Here is a 20000-nt window from a genome sequence, read left to right on the forward strand (position 1 = left end):
GAGAGAGAGAGAGAGAGAGAGAGAGAGAGAGAGAGAGAGAGAGAGAGAGAGAGAGTTAACGATTATCAAGGGTTCAAGAAGGAAATATGGCCTCACAAAAATTAAAATACCTCGATTTTTCCAACTTTCTTTCAAAATATTAAATTTGTTACTACATAAGGTATCTCCGGACACAGTCCGTGACCCGATTAAGTAAAACTCTGGTTGGAAGTAGGCCTAAAATACAAACCAAATAACACTGCCAGTAGAGAAACTAATAACTATCACAGAACACTGGTCACTGCAGGTCAACAAGCAGAATCACCAAGCACTGTACAAATGAAGTTTGTTCACTATCTTATAACTTCGCCTCATTCCTAACAAAGAAGCGACTTTCCCCCAGAGTTCATTCATCCACAAGCAGAATCCTAAAGTACAATTAAGTTTCCTTTCAGACCTGTGAGGTTTTGGATGACCTCACAGCTCTTCCCCCACTCAAGATCTAACCACCATGGGTTACAATGATGCCCGACTGCCTCCAATGGAGCAAGTCAATTCTAAACGAGTAAATAGAACGGAAAGGAATAATGACAACTCATTTTACCAACCAAGGCGACTTTTTTTAACACAAGCTCTACTATTTAACAAATCATGAGGAAAAACACTGAAAAGAGAAAAACTTAAAACATGGAAAGTGTCTTACATAACCACTCTATACCAAACAGTATTATTCTGAGCACGCCTGCCTCATTATGGAGGCTTTAACGGAAATAACTGCCATGTCACCATGTGAGGCATAGGCCTAGTGATTATACGTGAGGCATAGGCCTAGTGATTACAGGCCTAGTGATTATACAAGACTATAATAAGGTAAAGAGGCCACCGAATGAATACATACAAGCAGTACTCACAACAACCAGTAATTGTGAAAGACCATACAAATTATTCTTGAGCCCTAGAACAATGCCATATGCAATTCTCTGTCCTACGCAATAGTTCTAAGCTCTATCATGGAAAATACAGGAATGGTATTGAGGTACAACCCACCAAAAATGCTAAGTTACCACAATTTACACCCCTTTGCACTGGTGGGAGAGGCGGTCAGTGTCTAAGACATGAAAGATAACAGTCAGCCAGCCAAGTACACAAAGAGAGAGAGAGAGAGAGAGAGAGAGAGAGAGAGAGAGAGAGAGAGCCAGGCGTTTTATGTTGTTACCAAAAGCAGTTTTCTAAGAAAAGCAATGTAAACAACAAAGACCATGTAATGAAAGGGAATCGCGCACTGAAAAGCTCTCCTATATCAGGTTTAAACTGGATGGGAAAGTAGCCACTGCTGCTGCAGTACCTGGTATTATTATTACTGTTCAGCAAAGTGTCTTGATCCGGGGAGGGCTGGAAATCTGTCAAGTTGATGTAGCCTTTGTGCTGCTGCGGCACTCGTAACTTACCACCGTTGAGGGCTTCGGCATAAAGTGGCAGTTCAGCCCCAAATTCAGCAAAGCGTCTTGATCCGGGGAGGGCTGGAAATCTGTCACAGCCCTCAAAGGTGGCAAGTTACGAGTGCCGCAGCAGTACAAAGGCTATATTATTATTATTATTATTATTATTATTATTATTATTATTATTATTATTATTATTATTATTATTAAGTAGATGAACCCTGTTCATATGGAACAAGTCCAAAGGGGCCAACAACTTGAAATTCAAGCTTCCAAAGAATATGGTGTTCATTCTAAAGAAGTAACTACTAAATGTAACAGGAAATACAGAAAGAAGAGATCAGCTATTAGGAAAAAATAGAGATTAATAAATGAGATCAAAATATAAGTAAATGATTAAGATAAGGAAAATAGTTTTTGGTTAGTAATGCGTTACATTTTCGTTTGAGGTTCCAACTGCACATCTTCCTCAAGGGAACTGTTCCGCAGTCCAGCGGTGTGAGGAATAAAGGACCTCTGGAGCGGAAAGCTCGACAGCGAGGCACATTTACCCTTTATTAATTTATGGAAATTAGGCTATAAAGCCAAGCAGCGGGGCAATCTCAGCCATTCAGCACTTTAGTGAAAAAGAAAGCGTTGAAATGGCTGGATAACAAAACTGAAGCAAGGAAGCAGAATGGAGGTCAAGTAAAAGGTTAAAAAGTGAGTGCCGCGTATAGGGTCCGAAGGGATTCTGAAAACCACCGTTAGTAATAACTACAGGAGAAAACTATTTAAGTCTTTCATGAAACAGTGTGCCGAATCTAAGTAGCTCACAAATCTACTCTAATACACACACATGCATTATGGGCTCAAGGAAAGAGAGAGAGAGAGAGAGAGAGAGAGAGAGAGAGAGAGAGAGAGAGAGAGAGAGAGAGAGAGAGAGAGAGAGAGATAACTTTGGTTTCATATAAAGGAAAGTATCACAGTTTTCAAAGACTGCCTTTCAGAATTTTATATTTGTAATTATATATATAAAAGTATTTCCAAACCTTGATTTCCTAGACGAAAACTTTCCAAACTTGGACCCAGTTTGGTAAAAACGTCTGCTATTCGATGGAATATGCTGATTAAACACCCCACCCAAAGATAAAACGAGGAAAACTAACACACTCGGTTCACTAGAGGAGCCCAGGCTCCATTACGACGAAAACCAATGGAAAACATTAAAACACGAAAATAACACCAGTGTTTTCACCAACTTGTTTTATATGTATCTCGGCCACCTACACAAAGATCGCCAACGCTTTGTTCACCTACATGGCGCTTTTTTTTTTTAACAAGCTCTATCTACTAATTAACAAATCATCCAATGGAAAACATTAAAACACGAAAAGTGTTTTACACAACTCTACACCAGGCTTTCAATATCTGAAAAAGCAGCTTCAGTTCAGCAGTCACTGACTAGACAAATTTCTCTGAATATCAGGGTTATTTACTCAAAACTAATTGAGAATAAGGCTACAGCTTTGCACAAAAAAACCTTCTTAAAGCTCTATACCACCACGGAACTTAAGAGTTCATATCTATCGAAACCAACTATCATCTTTCTTAATCCCCATGGATTCCAGACTAAATAAATACTCTAACCCATTATCGACTTCACTATCCCCCAAGATGTGCTCTAATGGATTGAAATAGGATTTCACAGGGTCCATAAGATTGACCACGGCCTTCGTCCTCGTATTTAATCCGGTATCTTCCTTAACTTTCATCAGTCTCTTCATTATAATTTCCTTCTGCTTATTATTTAAGAAACTCATTACATTACCTATAGGTGCTGCTCTATAGTTGCTGACTAGACAGGTTCCTCCTAACTGTTTCTGCCAAGATAGCGACATATGTTGAATGACATCAATGCAGAGCAGCATGTCTCTCTTTACTATTTCATAGTCTAACCTCTTTAAATGCCTCATCTAGAAACTTATATTTAGTACTCTTAAATTTATTTGCCACTTCGTTCATCCCCGGAAACTAAAAAGTTATGTCTATCGTACTATACACCAGCAAAAGAACAAAGACTAATTGATTATCTAATTTAATTCCAGTTGACATCTGCTTAAAAGTTTTGGTTTCCTGACCAATGTAAGTACAAATTTAATTCTCTAACGAATATAAATGATCGGCGTTGTTGCACAAATCCTTGGCTACTTCTTCCGAGATGTATGAAAGCTGGCTACCTGTATCAAGCAGGAACCTGGCTTTCCTTATTTTTCTACTATTTTTCAACAATATGGTTACGGTAGGCAAGACTTTCGACGAGTCAAAACTCTACTGTGCAAAACAGAGGCACGTTATTCTTAGTGGTAGACGATTTATGAGGGACACAACGGCGTAATATGCGTTCGTTGATTACTGGTACGACACTTTCCTTTGCTTGTCATAGCAACTATTTTTATCATGGCCAGAGCCGGAACAACGGATACACGTCGATAGTTGTCGCTGTTTTGATGTGCGATCTTCGTAATTCTGATAATTTACACAGTTACCCAAAGAATGACCTTCAATATCACGTCTTACAAAAAGACTTTTGCGTTTTTTACCCGTGGTTTTAAAAATTCGGCAATGAACCCTTAGATTCCGACCACCCCGTAGTTGAGGATTCTTTAGCGTTTACCCGGCTATTTGAATTGACAGGCGGTGGTTTACTGCAAGGCTTTGCCTTAAATTGTGTTTACTTGCCTTATAGGAAGTTAAATTAAGTCTTTAGGACTTCATTATAGTATTCAAACACTTCATTAACCGCTGGATAATTTACCAAAGTTTACGAATTATTTCCCTCAACCATAATTGGCAACTTATCAAAAATAAAATGGCTAACAAGTAAAAGTTCCGAAGAACCTTCTGGCAGCAAATCTACGCCTCGTAACTGCAATTCATGCGTCACAGAGTATTTTACTCCAGTCGAGTTTGACCGCATTATACTCTGGATCACTATCTGTTACAGGAGAAGCCTTTATCAATGATTTGAAAGTTTCATCTATTAAGAAGGGAATGTCCAAAAATTCCTCTTCTAATAATTTTAAGACGACATGATAGCGTAATCCTTCAAATTATAACAAATTTCATAGAATCAAATATTCTTACGCAACCATACTATATTCTGAAACAGCTTTACAAAATTCGAAAAAGCAAACTTATCCTTTTCAGACTCTGAAAGGAGCCGCAGTTCGGGGAAGGACGTTTTCCCTCACTATTAAGCTTGGTCAGAACTAAAGTCATCTGCTGACTCGTAACATTTGCAGAACAACTATCACCTCGGCTCTTTGAACAACCGGCTAACTCTAAATATTAAGAGTCTAGCTCTAAGTGGATTTCCACTTCATATTCTGCCTTCTGACTATCAAATTCTGCATTGCAAATGACCTCAGTAAATACCTTTACATACTTAACCAATTTTTTTAACATTTCCTTAACTGACTTAGCCTATCCAAACCGTTCTGAATAGTTCAACTTCAGTTTCACACAATGAAGGAGTGAGGGTACCTGCATCAAACCACTGTTTCGATTTTTTAAGATGTTCCTTTTAATACGACAACTCTCTTTACTCAACTCCCCAATTAGCTGTTTAGGATGTACGCCTTCAGAGTCTGACATCTTGAATAATCTATATGTTAATATAAATAAAGCTTATAGCTGCAAATTATTTATAATAAATCAATACGTACAAAAGTTTAATCGGATTTAATAAAATCCGAATTTTTAAATAGTAACAAAAGACATGTTTACTAGATTTTAATATTAGTTACTATTTAAAACAAATTGCCCCATATTTTACTAAGGACAATTTCACATGAAATTAATTTATATTAATAATAACCCCAATATTTAACCAGGGAACCTAATTTAAAACATGTCTACTATAAAAAATTTATGAGTTGGATCTAGAACCCTCAAACAAAAGACTATGATTCTGAAGACGGAAAAAACATTTACTCTACGTTATTTTGCAAGGCATATTTACACCTCCCAAGATACTTCCCCAATACAGCACAACACCCTCTTGGTCCATATGTATCCATCTATATGATAACCTACGAAAGGCCGAAATCCAATCTGTATTATATAGGTGACCAATCCAAATTCTTGTCTTAGCCTTTTGTTAACGTAATCGTTAAAGACACGTCACCTTTAATTATACACGTCAGGCCTGGTGCATCAAACTCATTATCTTCGTCCTAGAACCTGTGTTCAGTTTGTACTGCTAACCGCAAACAATCTAACTAATCTAATCTTACATAAAAATTGTGCACTAAGTTATTAATTTCTGCGTTACTCCTACAACTTACGAGTCTCCCACCAAGACCACAACGGCAACATCTGGGTTTATCTGTTGGTATCTTCGACTATTGAGTCGTTATTTAACACTTGTTCGAGGGCTTGGACGAGGAAATACGAAAACTCAAATTCCAGATTGATAATCTGGTCGCCAACAGACAACTCTTATTCATTTTAAGACAAGGTTTCGCAAAAGGATAAAAGCAAAAAATATCCACAACGCCTCAAATCGCAAGATAAGCTCTTACCATAAGCCACTTCGAGAGCGCAGAGTTGCAGCGATCGGAATGTATACCAAAAATATCTCACGTAAAATATAAAATTGTTTGACTCACATTTATTACTTCATAAAGATTCAGAAAATTGTGTAAGAAATTAAATTATCTTACATCCTAGATAAGCAATATTACCAAATATTTAAAATTAACTGAATTATTCGGAACTACCAACTGCTTCGAAATTCACCAGACAAGCCCTCAATATATAACTGTCTAAAATTTTCACCAGACAAGCCCTCAATATATAACTAAAATTTTCACCAGACAAGCCCTCAATATATATATGTCTAAAATTTAGGCCTAAAATAACAAACATAGCTTGCATTTACCTGATTCCTTTCTGAAATAATTCTTTCCAGAAGCGGAGGAATCTTCTTAAGCACTAAACACCATCCACTCTCCAGGAGTGTCCCGATCCAACTGACGGAGTGACGTTTGCTCTTGGTTAGGCCTGGGTCCTGTCGTATGGGTCAGTGATGTTTCGTATGCAATTTTAACTTATTCTTTTTTATCAATATGACGAATTATTGATTAGAATATTTCAGTTTTTACAAATATTACTTTCATTTTATTATGAATAGATATATATTTAACAATAATTACACTGTCTCATCTGATGACGGATAATGGCATTACTTAAACGGCAGTTGAGAATCGCATAGCTAATTTACCCTTAAGCATCATAAACCGGCTTAAACCGCAATATTATTTATATATTATTTAAGATGGATATTAATTATTTTCTGTGATCTAAATTAAAGACCACTGTTATAGATGAAATGTAATTATTGTACGCTGAACATTTGAACAATTATAAATAAGGGAGCTATTTTAGTTGACTATTAAGGGCTCTGTATGAAAATTTGTAGAATATTAGTACATGGAAGTGTTCCTAAACACAATATTGTAGCCAAATAATAATGTATTGTAGCCAAATAATAATGTATTGTGTACATTGGATATTTTAGATAAATAAAAAAAAAAAGAATTGCTACACAAGCGAAGCTCATATTTATTTAACATTACTGAACAAAGCAATGTATTTAAGCGATATGTTTATGTATTTATTTACCAATAGGGCTTAACTAACGCATATTTATACGTCCTTAATTGCCCATTATAACTATCTAATAATTACATATAGACATATTAATCTTAATTAGACATTAAGTCCATTTATTTGCCTAAAAAGGAATTACTTATTATTTAATCATAAGAATTATAATTTTACTTATCGTAAATATTAAATTCCTTTATTTAACTGAATGGTTGGGAATAAATTCCTAACATACTTCCGGCAGGAAATTGCAACACCTATTTTGCAATTCTATGCTAGGACCTTTTTAACTTGAAAAGGGTATTACTGACAAACAAACTTTTCCTTCCAAGTGGATAATTAACGTGCCTACAAAATTGCAATTTGTCGCAATTTCCTTGCAATAAGGCAATGTTGCAATCAGACTAAGATTCGTCAGAAAGCCAAATTGATCTTGCTTTCGAACTGTATAAAACGCAGCTTATTGGCCCGCCAATGACGAATACACCTTGCAGTCGAATTTGCATAATATTACTGAATTGTAGCATAACGCTCCCACAATCAAAGGAGTTTTGCCTTAATCCTCTGAATGATGTCAAATTAATGAACGGTCTTTCTCAGCAATCATGAAGAATAAAAATAAAGTTTGCCGTCAATATTATCAGTCAACTCTTTCAGAATTAAATTATTGTTAAGTGATAGGTGTTTTCAAGCTGAAAATGTTTATATTCTGATGTAATTTCCTCGGAAAAATATTTATTATTCTAACATGTTTCAGTTATGTTATACTATACTTCATCCGTTCATTGACAATTCCTGTTCATATTACAATAGTCCTTCCTACCTTAAGCATTGCCCAATACTTTTTAGATAATTTGGTATCATAAAATGATGGTTCCCATGCACACCGATTTCTACAGTTGAGGAAGCATCTGTATTTCACCGGTTTATGATGAATATTAATAATATATCTTAAACATTTTAGCTATAGTTTGTTATTCTTGAATAATAATGAGTATGTTTATTTTCGAAGAATATCCCGAAAAAAATTTTTAAATTATGTATTTGTTTCCTGCAGGTATTTAATCAAAGTAAAACATGCCAGGACCTTCATGTCAACGAACAGTAACATAAGGGTTGTCGGAACCGCCAGTCTATTATATAGCTTTTAAAGCAGATGAATTAAAGATAGTTTGTTAATTCACGTGGTCCGGAGTAAGTTCAGAAACCTGAATTTAAGTAAATCTGTTTTATTCGATTATTTTATGCTCAGAACTGCGGTATTCTAGTCCAAAATACGATGTTGCATTTAATTTTGTTCCTGGATTGTCGGAACTGCCAATCTATATTTAGCTTTTAAAGCAGATGAATTAAAGGTAGTTTGGTATTTCACGTAGTCTGAAGTAAGTTCAGAAACCCGAATTTAAGTAAATCACTTTTGATTCGATCATTTTATGGTCAGAACTGCAGTGTTCTTGCCCAAAATACGATGTTGCATTTCATTTTGTTGGCATGCCTGGATCTTCATATCGTCTATAACGGGCGGTGGCATTTTGGCGATGGGGGAGGACTGTCGACAAGTTGATTTTTATCGTCTTCCCTTACGTCGAATTTTTGGGTAATTTTTTCTTTACATGAAATACTCATTTACAATTAAAGTTTGATTTAGATATCACAGGGGACTCATCATTTTAAATTATGAGAAAAGATGGGAATAAGAATAATCTAACTAGTTTCCTCGCCCACCTTTGTAAATACAGTTGTTTGTTCACATGCGCTGATTTTCTTGGATGGCCAATAGATGGCGATAACGACTTGCTTATAGTAAAAAATCTCTAAATTGTTCTGTGGAGAAAGGGCTGCATGGTGACCACGTGGCCGCATTGGAGTATACGTCGAATTGAAGACATAATTAAAGTACGATTTCATTAATTGATCATTTTAATACAATTTCCTAACATCATTAGTGGAAAACTCTCACCGATCGCTTGTTAAGATAGAAAAATGAAAATGAACTCAAAATGAAACGAAATATTTAGCCTCTGAACACATGATAGCTCCCTATAATCACATGATCATTACAGTTTACTTTCATATATATAGAACTGAGTCAAGACTATAAACGATGATTATATTTGTACCCATTTCACTAACCTACAAAATAAGGTTGTGAAAATGACATGCAGTCATTTTATTTAATGAATACGTTCTCAGACGGTTATCATAATGAACAATATACAAGCGTCAAAATAACAAGATCAAATGATACTATCTTAATGGGATATTTGTAACTTCATCTTCGTGAGTATAAAAAAAGTAACGTATTTCAAACTTACCAATCAGTCATCATGTTGCAGACGGACTGATTTAGATTCTTCATTCGACAGGCATATGTACAGCCAGAATTCAGTTATGTACCAAGAATCAATATTATGTTACATACACTCCGTAGGGGGGAAGTGCGTAAGTGCACCTCACGGGGTTCACTGTAGGCATTACTAGTGGTTCTTTGCAGCGTCCCTTCGGCCCCTAGCTGCTGCAACTCCTTTCATTCCTTTTACTCTACCTCCATTCATATTTATTTCTTTCCATCTTACTTCCCACCCTCTCCTAACAATTATTTTATAGTGCAACTGCGAGATTTTCCCCCTGCTACACCTTTTAAATCTACCTACTCTCAAATTTCTTTCCAGCGCTGATTGACCTCCTAGGTGCTTGGTCTTTGGTCTAAACCCTATGTTATCACACACGAGAGAGTGTGGCTTCTGTGGGTTTGGGTCATGGGTGTGGATGGATGGGCCAGGTGGGGTGCGTGGGGCGTGGTGGATGTGGATATGCTGTTGAGGATCCACGCACACGAAAGGGTGTGGATATGTCATACACAAGAGGGTGTGGATAGGTTTGTGATGGGTGGATGTTGTGGGTATGGATATGTTGGTGAGAGCGTGAAAATGGCATGTACGGGAGTCTGTGGATATGTGGGTGAGGTGCGGATGTGTTTGGATTATACACACACACACACACACACACACACACACACACACACACATATATATATATATATATATATATATATATATATATATATATATATATATATATATATATTTATATATATATATATATATATATACGCACACACACACACACACACACACACACACACACACACACATATATATATATATACACACATATATATATATATAGATACATATATATATAATATATATTTAAATACACACACACAAATATATATATATATATATATATATATATATATATATATATATATATATATATATATATATATATATATATATATATATATATATATATATATACCTTTATATATAACAGAATAGAATAAGTGACCAGGTGACAGGAAGCCAATCAACATACCCTCAGGTAAACATCGCACTCAGGGCTAGGCATCTTTTTCAAGGCGTCGTGACTGTGCCCGTCTCGATTGTCCTAGCCCTTTGGTAGTGGCCTAAAATGAAAAGGAAAATAATGGTAAGAGTTACTATTAGTAACATATTTCGTAACAAATACATAACTGATGTTATAGCAAGTCATAACAAAAAAGACAAAGTACATGAGCATAATGCTCAAAATGTTATAATTTCAAGCAATTATAACATAGACAAAACTACTTTCTCAATAAGAATACCCTACTAGTACAAATGACTGATATGATGGTTTACTTGGCGGAAAAGAACAACTGAGTTGATGATTTAGCTTTGCTGAAGGCTAAAGACGCCCCTTCTTCACTACGAGCAAATAAAAGAGAACGTCTTGGTATGACCCCAGGAAACTGCATATACCAGTAATATTGTTAGCTGATGTTAGGAAGGTTATAAGACACATGCAAAAGGTTTTAATGCAGTAGAAACAGCTATTATATAATAATAATAATAATAATAATAATAATAATAATAATAATAATAATAATAATAATAATAATAATAATAATAATAATAAAAAGGTATCATAAGGATGCTGTTTAATATTAGCGAAGACAGTAATGATGGACAGGTGCCAATCTCCTTGTAGGTGACTGTAGACAGGACGGTATTCTGCGGGTAATAAACTCTAACCAACAGCCTCTTTATGATCATGCAGAATGAGGGGACCTGGGCTCGATCTTCTAAGGGACGGTAGGTAACGTTCCTGAGGTTGAGACTTAAGTTTCGACTCTTATTATGCCCATATTTTATGGGAGTATGAATACACTCGTAGATAAACAATTAGCCTTTATTATAAAGAATGGCTGTGATATGGTTAGCAATGAATTAAAATTATGTTGCTGTTATTGGAGATTAAGGCGGCCTTATGCCAGCCCGGAATATTTCTCTTAAAGCAGCCCTTGAGTGAAGCTTGATTCTTTAGAGGAGAAAGTAAACGTTTAACGGGAGAGACTTCCGTTCTTCGGCGAGAAAAGATATGAAACTCTACGGTAATCATCCTTCACATTTCAGTTAATAGGTTAACTGGTAGTAAGATCGATGGTTGGGTCATGTCGGTCGTTAAGTCATACAGGATCTAAATGGAAAGTTTATGAAGAGACGAAGTTGAAAGGAAAGTGGATGGAAACTGAAAGCCAATTCAAGTGTCAAAGCTAAATGGGGGTGATGGAGGCACAGATGATGGGCTTTGGTGTGAGTAGTAGATAAACGAAGGAAAAAGAATAAAACGGAATTTACTGGAAGTGTAAAACCAGAGGTAATAAACAGATAATAAATGAAAGAATTGAGAATTTAACATGAAAAAATCAGATGTTTGGAAGCACAGTGAGGCTAAAATAAAAAAAATAATGATAATAAACAAATAGAAAGTATATAAGGGAATAAAAATGATAAATAACAACTTAATGAACAACAGAAGTTTATGCCTTCACTTAGTGACAAGTAAAAAAAAAAGTTTGCAAAGGATTAAAATAATGGTGCAGGCAGTTTCTGTCTGAGGTCAGCTGACCAGGAGGTTATGATGACATCACATGATGTCAGGGGTCATCATCTGTGATAGATCTGTTGTTCTGAGCTGATTTTACTCCACGCAGGGAACTCGGGGCTTCTTGCTTGCGGTATTTCCTGAGGGAGGCAATGCCCCATTGGGCTTTACCCGGATGCTTTCTTTGGTCAAGTTACTGAAGGCTGTTCAGCTCTTGAGAGAGCTAATAATAATAATAATAATAATAATAATAATAATAATAATAATAATAATAATAATAATAATAATAATAATCCCTCAAATCAAGCAGGAGATAAACTTCCTGCCAACGATTCTACAAACACCGACTGGACACAGTCCTTGAGATACGATGCCCTCCAGCAGTTGGACTGAGCGAGCGCCACCGGCTGACCTCTTGGAAATACCCGGGCTTGAAGAAGCCCCAAGTTCTGATCCAGCCATGAGGAATCGTCCAGGGTGTGACTACTCACCATCGTGAAGTACGTGGCGTCACTCACCACCACCTGACGGCCTGCTGAGAGTGTCTATGAAATTCCCTAATGAACATTTCAATCGGGTTTCTGTTTGTTGTTCCGAGTCCAAAGATTCACATAAGTCATCGTGCTCATTTGGACACCTTGTATCATTTCTGGGCTGCCGTTGTGTGAGTGCCCGTGATAACATAAGGCCGTCTAAACCTGTACCACCCAGACAGCATCCACGTAATGCAACACCGTTAATTAATGGAATAAAGGCCGAACAGTCACCCGTATTTTTTGTGCCTGTTTATACTTTGTCCAAATGAAATGTAGAAACAAACTTGAACCTGGCTGTGCCTCTGTCCTAGGGAACGACAGACTTGAATACAGGATACTGTAGATACTTGCAAGGCCAATCTCCCAGAGACTGAGGTAATGAGAAATCGAAAAGACTCATTTTGAAGAAAACGCCGCAAAGGAAGCGATTGTATTTAATGACCCAAGTCTGAGGGAGGGTCTTCTACCAAATTATTATTATTATTATTATTATTATTATTATTATTATTATTATTATTATTATTATTATTATTATTATTATTATTATTATAAATAAAGGATGCATCCACAAAAGTTCCTGTTTTCCTAACAATTCCTTTCGTTATTGTGGAAAGGTCAGGTAATAATTGCCTCACATTCACTTCATCAAAGGAAGGGAACAGACACATTTAGAAACGTTATCACATTAATAAGATCAATATAGAAAAACGTATAGAAGCACAGGAAAAGTCAAATATAGCCGATAACGTTTTGCTGCAGTTCAACACATCACGGCCTCAACAAATTCCTAGATGTACTGATTTATATATAAGGTTGTTGTCTGTGGGAGATGAAGAAGTTGGCCTTATGCACAGACGGAAAACAACCTCCATTCCTTGACATCCTCGTCTCGCAAATTTGGGGCATTTGGAGACGGAAGTGTCAACGAAGGGATCCAACTTGGGCCTCTGCCTTCATGGTCGGAGTGAGTGCCCTGGAAGATTGAAGCGCTGTGGCATTACTGCTTCTGTTGAAAGGGCTCCTTCACGGCACTCCATGAATAAAGAACTCGACAGGGCCGCCCGGGTGTTCATTAATGACGGTCATTCTAACTATCAAATAGATAAGAAAATTCGAAGATCGTCGAGGAATGGTACACTCCGCCATCCCCAAGCCACAATAGAACACCTAGGAAACTACCACCGCGCATAAATGAGCTCCGCGTATCAAGAGGATGAACGCGCCCTGCTGGGAATAATCGCTAGGTACGTCACACACTCTAACTGCTCCGATAAAAAAAAAAAAAAAAAAAAATCATTTCACATCAGAATAAAGAAAGAAGGGCCTAGTTTTCTAACGAAGAACAGCCGGGCCTCACCTACTCGACTTCCTTAGGAAAACTAAAGAAGACAATCAGTTTCCACGCCATGCCCCAAAATGCCCCGGCGCTTATATTGGGACGACCCCCACGATACGTCTCCAAGAGGATTATCATCTAGGGTGTTTTTGGGGAATGAACCAGCTTTTGCTAACAAACCTAAGGAAATGGAAAGCGAACGGTCTGTTTTGCCGAAAATGCAGTCGAAATTATAGTATATTGTAACTGTTAGCATTATTGCAATGTTGCAGGTCCGGCAAAATTCTCCAAAATACTAAGGCTGTAGCTTTGGCAGTTTTTAGGGTCACAACAACTCTTTCTTCAAACTGGATAAGATACAAATTATTTTTCTTTAATGACGAATATGCATGGACGTTTGCAATACGTTTCAATATCCTTTCAATACAGCAATGCTGCAAGGAATAAAAAATACAAGTAGCAACCTTATCATGATGTTTCCTGAGAGCAATCCAACTATTCCTTTTTGAAATAAAATGCAGCCTAATGTTCTCCTATGCATGGTAAAATTGCAATATATCGCAATTTCCTAGCAATGAGGAATGTTTCCAGCAAGGGAAAATTCTTCAAAAGGCAAGGCTATAGCCTTGGGACTTTTCTCTTGGCAAAGAATCATTTGCTTCAAACTTGATAAAATGCAGTATATTGACCTTCTAATCACGAATATGCAACATAAATTCTTATATATTGCAATGCCCTTGCAATACGACAACGTTGCAAGCCAGGCAAAATTCGCAAGAATGGCAAGGATATAGACTAAAGATTTTTTCGTAGAACAAACCAACTTTTCCTTCAGACTGGATCATCAGTATGCCTACGAAATTTCAATATATTGCAATTTCCTAGCAATAAAGCGATGTTGCAATCAGACTAAGATTCGTCAGAAGCAAAGCTATAACCGAGGAATTTGTTCGCAAGCCAAATTGGTCTTGCTTTCGAACTGGAGAAAATGCAGCTTCTTGGCCCGCCAATGACGAATATACATTGCAATTGCAGAATATTACTGATTTATAGCATTAAGCTCCCATAATCAAAGCATTTATGCCTTAATCCTCTACATAATGCCGAATTAATGAACGGTAATTCTCAGTAACTATGGAGTCAAAAGAATGTTTACCCTCAATAATATCAATGAATTCTTTCAGAATGAAATTATTGTTAAGTCAGTTATTTTCAAGCTTGAAAAATGTTTTAATTTTAGTGTAATTTGTCCCAAATAAAACTTATTATTTCAACATGTGTTTCTGTCATCATATACTAACTTTAACCGCTATGTGACAATTCATGTTTTTATTTTCACAATAGTCCTTCCTTATGCATTGCCTAATACTTTTCAGATGTTCTGGTATCATAAAATTATGATGAATTAATCACCAATTTCAACAGATGAGTTTAGGAAGAATCTGTAGTTAATCAGTTTATGATAAATTTTAGGATTATATCTATATGGTTTGTTAATCTTGAAGGATATTGAGTTCATAAATAATGATAAGTCATTCCTTCTACTTACAAGTTTATTTTCATATTACCCATCCACCCCCTCTCAAAAGAGTAATGTAAATTGAATGTATTTGTTTTCTGCATGTACTTGTTCAGACTTCAGGGTAAAAGATGGCGAGACCTTTACGTCTAAAAACAGTAACAGCAGAGTTGTCGGAACTGCCAATTTATACAGCTTTTAAAGTTGATGAATTCAAGATACTTTATTATTTAAAGTAGACTGTAGTAAGTTCAGCAACACGAATTTTAAGTAAATAACTTTTTATTATATTATTTTAGGCTCAGAACTGCAGTATTCTAGTCTAAAATACGGTGTTACATCTGGTAATGTTGGTATGCCTGGATCTTCATATCGTCTATAAAGTTCCACGTCATTGTCGCTATGAGTGATAATTTTAGTGTAATTTTTCCTTTTTATGAATTATTTATTTCCAGTTGATGTTGTATTTTGTTATCTCAAAGCATTAACATCTTGAATAACGAGGGAAAGCTTGTAATAAAAGTAATCTGGCTAGCTCTCACGCCCATCTTTGAAGATGCAGTTGGTATATTTGCTCAGATTTTCTTCGGTGGCCAATAGATGGCGTTAACGACTTGCTTATAGTTAAAATTCCTCTAATTTGTTCGGTGGAGAAAGGACCGCATGGTGACCACGTGGCCGCCTTAGAGTGTATGGGGAACTGAAGACGAAACTAGAATTCGATTTCATTCAGTATTTTGAAACAATTTTTCTGCGATAATGAATGGAGAAGTCTCAATTGTCATTCGTTTAGACAGAAGATTGAAACTGAGCAATAAAATGTAATGTAATATAGTATTTGAACACATGATAATTTCCTGTAATCACATGATCATTACAGTTAGGTTTCATGTGTGTGAAACTGAATCAAGACAAATGAATAACTCCGATATGTATACCCATATCGTTGCCTCACAAAAGAAGGGCACGAAATGTTCATGTAAGCATTTTATTTCAGAATTACTTGCTCAGAAAGCTATCATAAAGAACAACAAATATCCACACTCACTGTAATGTTGCTGATGAAGTTGTAGTGTGAAATATAATACTAGGGGTGATAAGGTAATGCTGCAATTATTGCAAAATTAGTCTAAAGTAGCAAAACAACCTTCCCTTCTAACTGGATACAGTAATGTTTATTGGCTTCTAATGATGAATGTTTTCGAAATTACCATGTTCTGCAATTAGCTAGAAACAGGGCAATGTTGAAAGCAATGGCAAAATTCGTCAACATAACAGGGATATAGCTCTAGGATTTTTTTTCCTAGGAGGAATAAACAAAATTTACTCACTCAACATTATAAAATGTAGTCTATTGGATTTTTGGATTTCAAAACCAACTTCTGAAACTTTGAACTGAATAAAAGGCATTCTATTGGGACTCAATGACAAATATGTAATCGAAATCTCATTATAATGCAATTTGCTTGCAATACGGGAAGGTTGCAGGCAAACTCATCATACAAAATAGCAAGACAATTAGGGTGTTTTTGGGGAACGAACCAGCTTTTGCTTCAGACCAAAGAAAGGGAAAGGCAAAATGCAATCGAAATTGTAGTATATTGCAACTGTCTTGCATTATTACAATGTTGCAGGTCCGGAAAAATTCATCAAAATACTGACGCTGTAGCCTTTGGCAATGTTTAGGGGCCACAGCGATTTTCTTTTAAACTGGATAATACACAAATTAGTGTTCTTCTAATGACGAATATGCATGGCACTTTGCAATATGTTTCAATATCCTTGAATACGACAATATTGCGATCAATAAAAATGCATAGCAGCAACCTTTTTATGATGCAATATATTGTAATTTCCTTGCAATAAGGAATGTTTCAAGCAAGGGAAAATTCGCCAAAATGGGAAGGCTATAGCCTTGGGACTTTTTCTCTTAGCAAAGAAGCTTTTGCTTCAAGCTTGATAAAATGCAGTATATTGACCTTTTAATCACGAATATGTGACAAAAATTCCTATATATTGCAATGCCCCTGCAATGCGTCAATGTTGCAAGCCAGGCAAAATTCGCAAGAATGGCAAGAATATAGACTAGGATTTTTCGTCGAATAAACCAACTTTTCTTCAGACTGGATAATTAAAATGCCTACGAAACTGCAATATATCGCAATTTCTTTGCATTAAGGCAATGTTGCAATCAAACCAAGATTCGTCAGTAAGCAAAACAATAGCTTAAGAATTTGTTCGTAAACCAAATTCATCTTGCTCTTGAACTAGATAAAGCGCAGCTGATTGGCCCGCCAATGACGAATACACATTGCAGTCGAAACTGCATAGAAGGAAAAGTTCGTTTGACACCCCAAAATCATCCAAGGCTATATATAGTCTTGCCATTCGAGCCACTTTTGGGCACCCATGTAATATGGCCGAATTGCAATCAATTGTGCAAATGTGAAAAATGCAGCCTTTTGTAAGCAATTGATTATTATAGGAAAATGGCCATACTTGGATAACTGATTGCAGTCCAGCCATATTGCAGGGGCAAAAAGGCCAGAATAGTAAGGCTATGGGTGTTTACTGGGGGTCAAACGGACTTTTCCTTAAAACTGAGAAAAATGCAGCCTATTGGAAGCAATTGATCACTATGCATGGAAAATGAACATATTTGGGCAATTGATTGTGGCGGTATTTGACATCTTTAGAGCATTATTATAGGTAATGATAAAGGATACTAGAACATTGCTTGAGTAGTCTAAATTTCCTCCTCCTTCTCTCTCTCTCTCTCTCTCTCAATATATATATATATATATATATATATATATATATATATATATATATATATATATATATATATACATACATACATACATACATACATACATACATACATACATACATACATACATACATACATACATATATTATCCTATCGCAAAAAGAAGATAAAGTCTCTAAAAAATGTCCTCACATGCAGTTATTAATGTATTACATTTTCTTACCTGGGAAAAAATCTTTGAGTAGCCCACTTAGCCCATAAAGTGAGAGAGAGAGAGAGAGAGAGAGAGAGAGAGAGAGAGAGAGAGAGAGAGAGAGAGAGAGAGAGAGAAGGCATAAGGACAACACTGACAAAATTTTCTTCAGGATTAAAGCATAGTGATATAATAGAAAGCGGAATGAATGACAAACAGGATCTTGGGTTCAGTTTTACCTAACGTTTTAAAACTCATAAACCTATCTTCTATGAACTTCATGAAGTAATGAATTTATTAACTTGTAATAATTTCCATGACTTATAATAACTTCAATAACCAAGATATCGCCTTAATTATTATGCATATTTAATTTCTAAACTGCAGAATATTGAAAGGCTGGTAGCCAAGAGTCGGGAAAATCGGTTTCAAAGCGTAAACATTGAAGTTTTTCCCAGTTTAATATTATTCATCTTTATTTGTACTAAAGATGAAATAATCAAGAATGTAGGATTTAATCATACGAATAATAATACCATATCATTTCTTGTAAAATATTACTAATTAACTTAAACAGCTAAATCAGTGGTCAAATAGTTAAATTTTCTTTGTAGAATTTGAGACATAAATTCATGACATAATTTAGCAAGCAATGTTTGCAGTTCATTGATTGTGATGGTTGAAATTTTATGTTCATAAACTGAGGTTATGCTAGTTGAAGACAATTTTTTGGGGTAGCTTTTAGAAACGAAAAGGGCGTTGATGCTTGATATGCATATATAATTATACACTAAGTACCTGTTAGCATTATATATGTATGTATATATATATATATATATATATATATATATATATATATATATATATATATATATATATATATATATATGTTAATGATAATAATTACAATACTAATGCTAGCTGTAAATATCCAGAATTACGGAGGAACCCCTATTCACAGAACATCAAAGAATATCATTACTTGAAAAAACTACTACTCTTATCGTAATACACTGTTATTATTGTTATTAAATAAGATGTTTTGATTATAGCCATATTTAACGGGCTGGATTAAAGATATGGGTGCTGTTATAAAGTCATTAATAACTTGTTCAATATAAACTTATGCAAACGACAGAAATAAGTAGTAACATATATACAAACAATAATTTTCCATTAATTATTACATCTTATCAAACAACTAAGGCATGACCAAATAAATTTGACAAGGATGTAAACATTAATTTAGCGTACACGTCATTTGAACAGAGTCAACATTTACTTTAGCCCCCGTTAAAACTGTTTTCATTGACATTTTAGTGATATAGAAAACGATTTCAAGTGTATGACTGATTTGTTTCTTGGAGACAGTAGCTGCTTGATTTATTAATTTTCTTTTATTTCAATAGCTGCTTGTCTCTAAACTCAAATATAGGATTTTAGCAGAAAAGTTATAATTGAATTTCGCGATGAAATACTTTATAAAATATACATGCAGCGTACATTTAGGAAAGGGAATTTATATTGATAGTCCACGGCTATGGGTACCTTGTAAACTTCTCGAAGCATCGTGAAACGGATCCTTGAAACAAAATATATAAATTATTTGGCTGGATGTGGCGTATTGAGTCCCCCCCCCCCTCC

At 35.5% G+C, this 20000-nt stretch overlaps 1 long non-coding RNA gene across 4 annotated transcripts in view; it reads right to left on the bottom strand.

The window, feature by feature from the left end:
* LOC136848148 (uncharacterized) overlaps positions 1 to 20000 on the bottom strand; it is a 159454-nt gene that overhangs the window by 9738 nt on the left and 129716 nt on the right. For 3 of the 4 annotated variants that reach the window (XR_010855948.1, XR_010855946.1, XR_010855949.1), the window contains one exon: positions 10452 to 10542. This is a non-coding gene — a long non-coding RNA (uncharacterized lncRNA). Of the gene's footprint in view, positions 1 to 6342; positions 6472 to 10451; positions 10543 to 20000 lie in introns of all 4 variants that reach the window. The other variant, XR_010855947.1, reaches the window with a different exon arrangement.

The sequence above is a fragment of the Macrobrachium rosenbergii genome, chromosome 18, assembly GCF_040412425.1.
Source record: "Macrobrachium rosenbergii isolate ZJJX-2024 chromosome 18, ASM4041242v1, whole genome shotgun sequence".
NCBI classification, from domain to species: Eukaryota; Metazoa; Arthropoda; class Malacostraca; order Decapoda; family Palaemonidae; genus Macrobrachium; species Macrobrachium rosenbergii.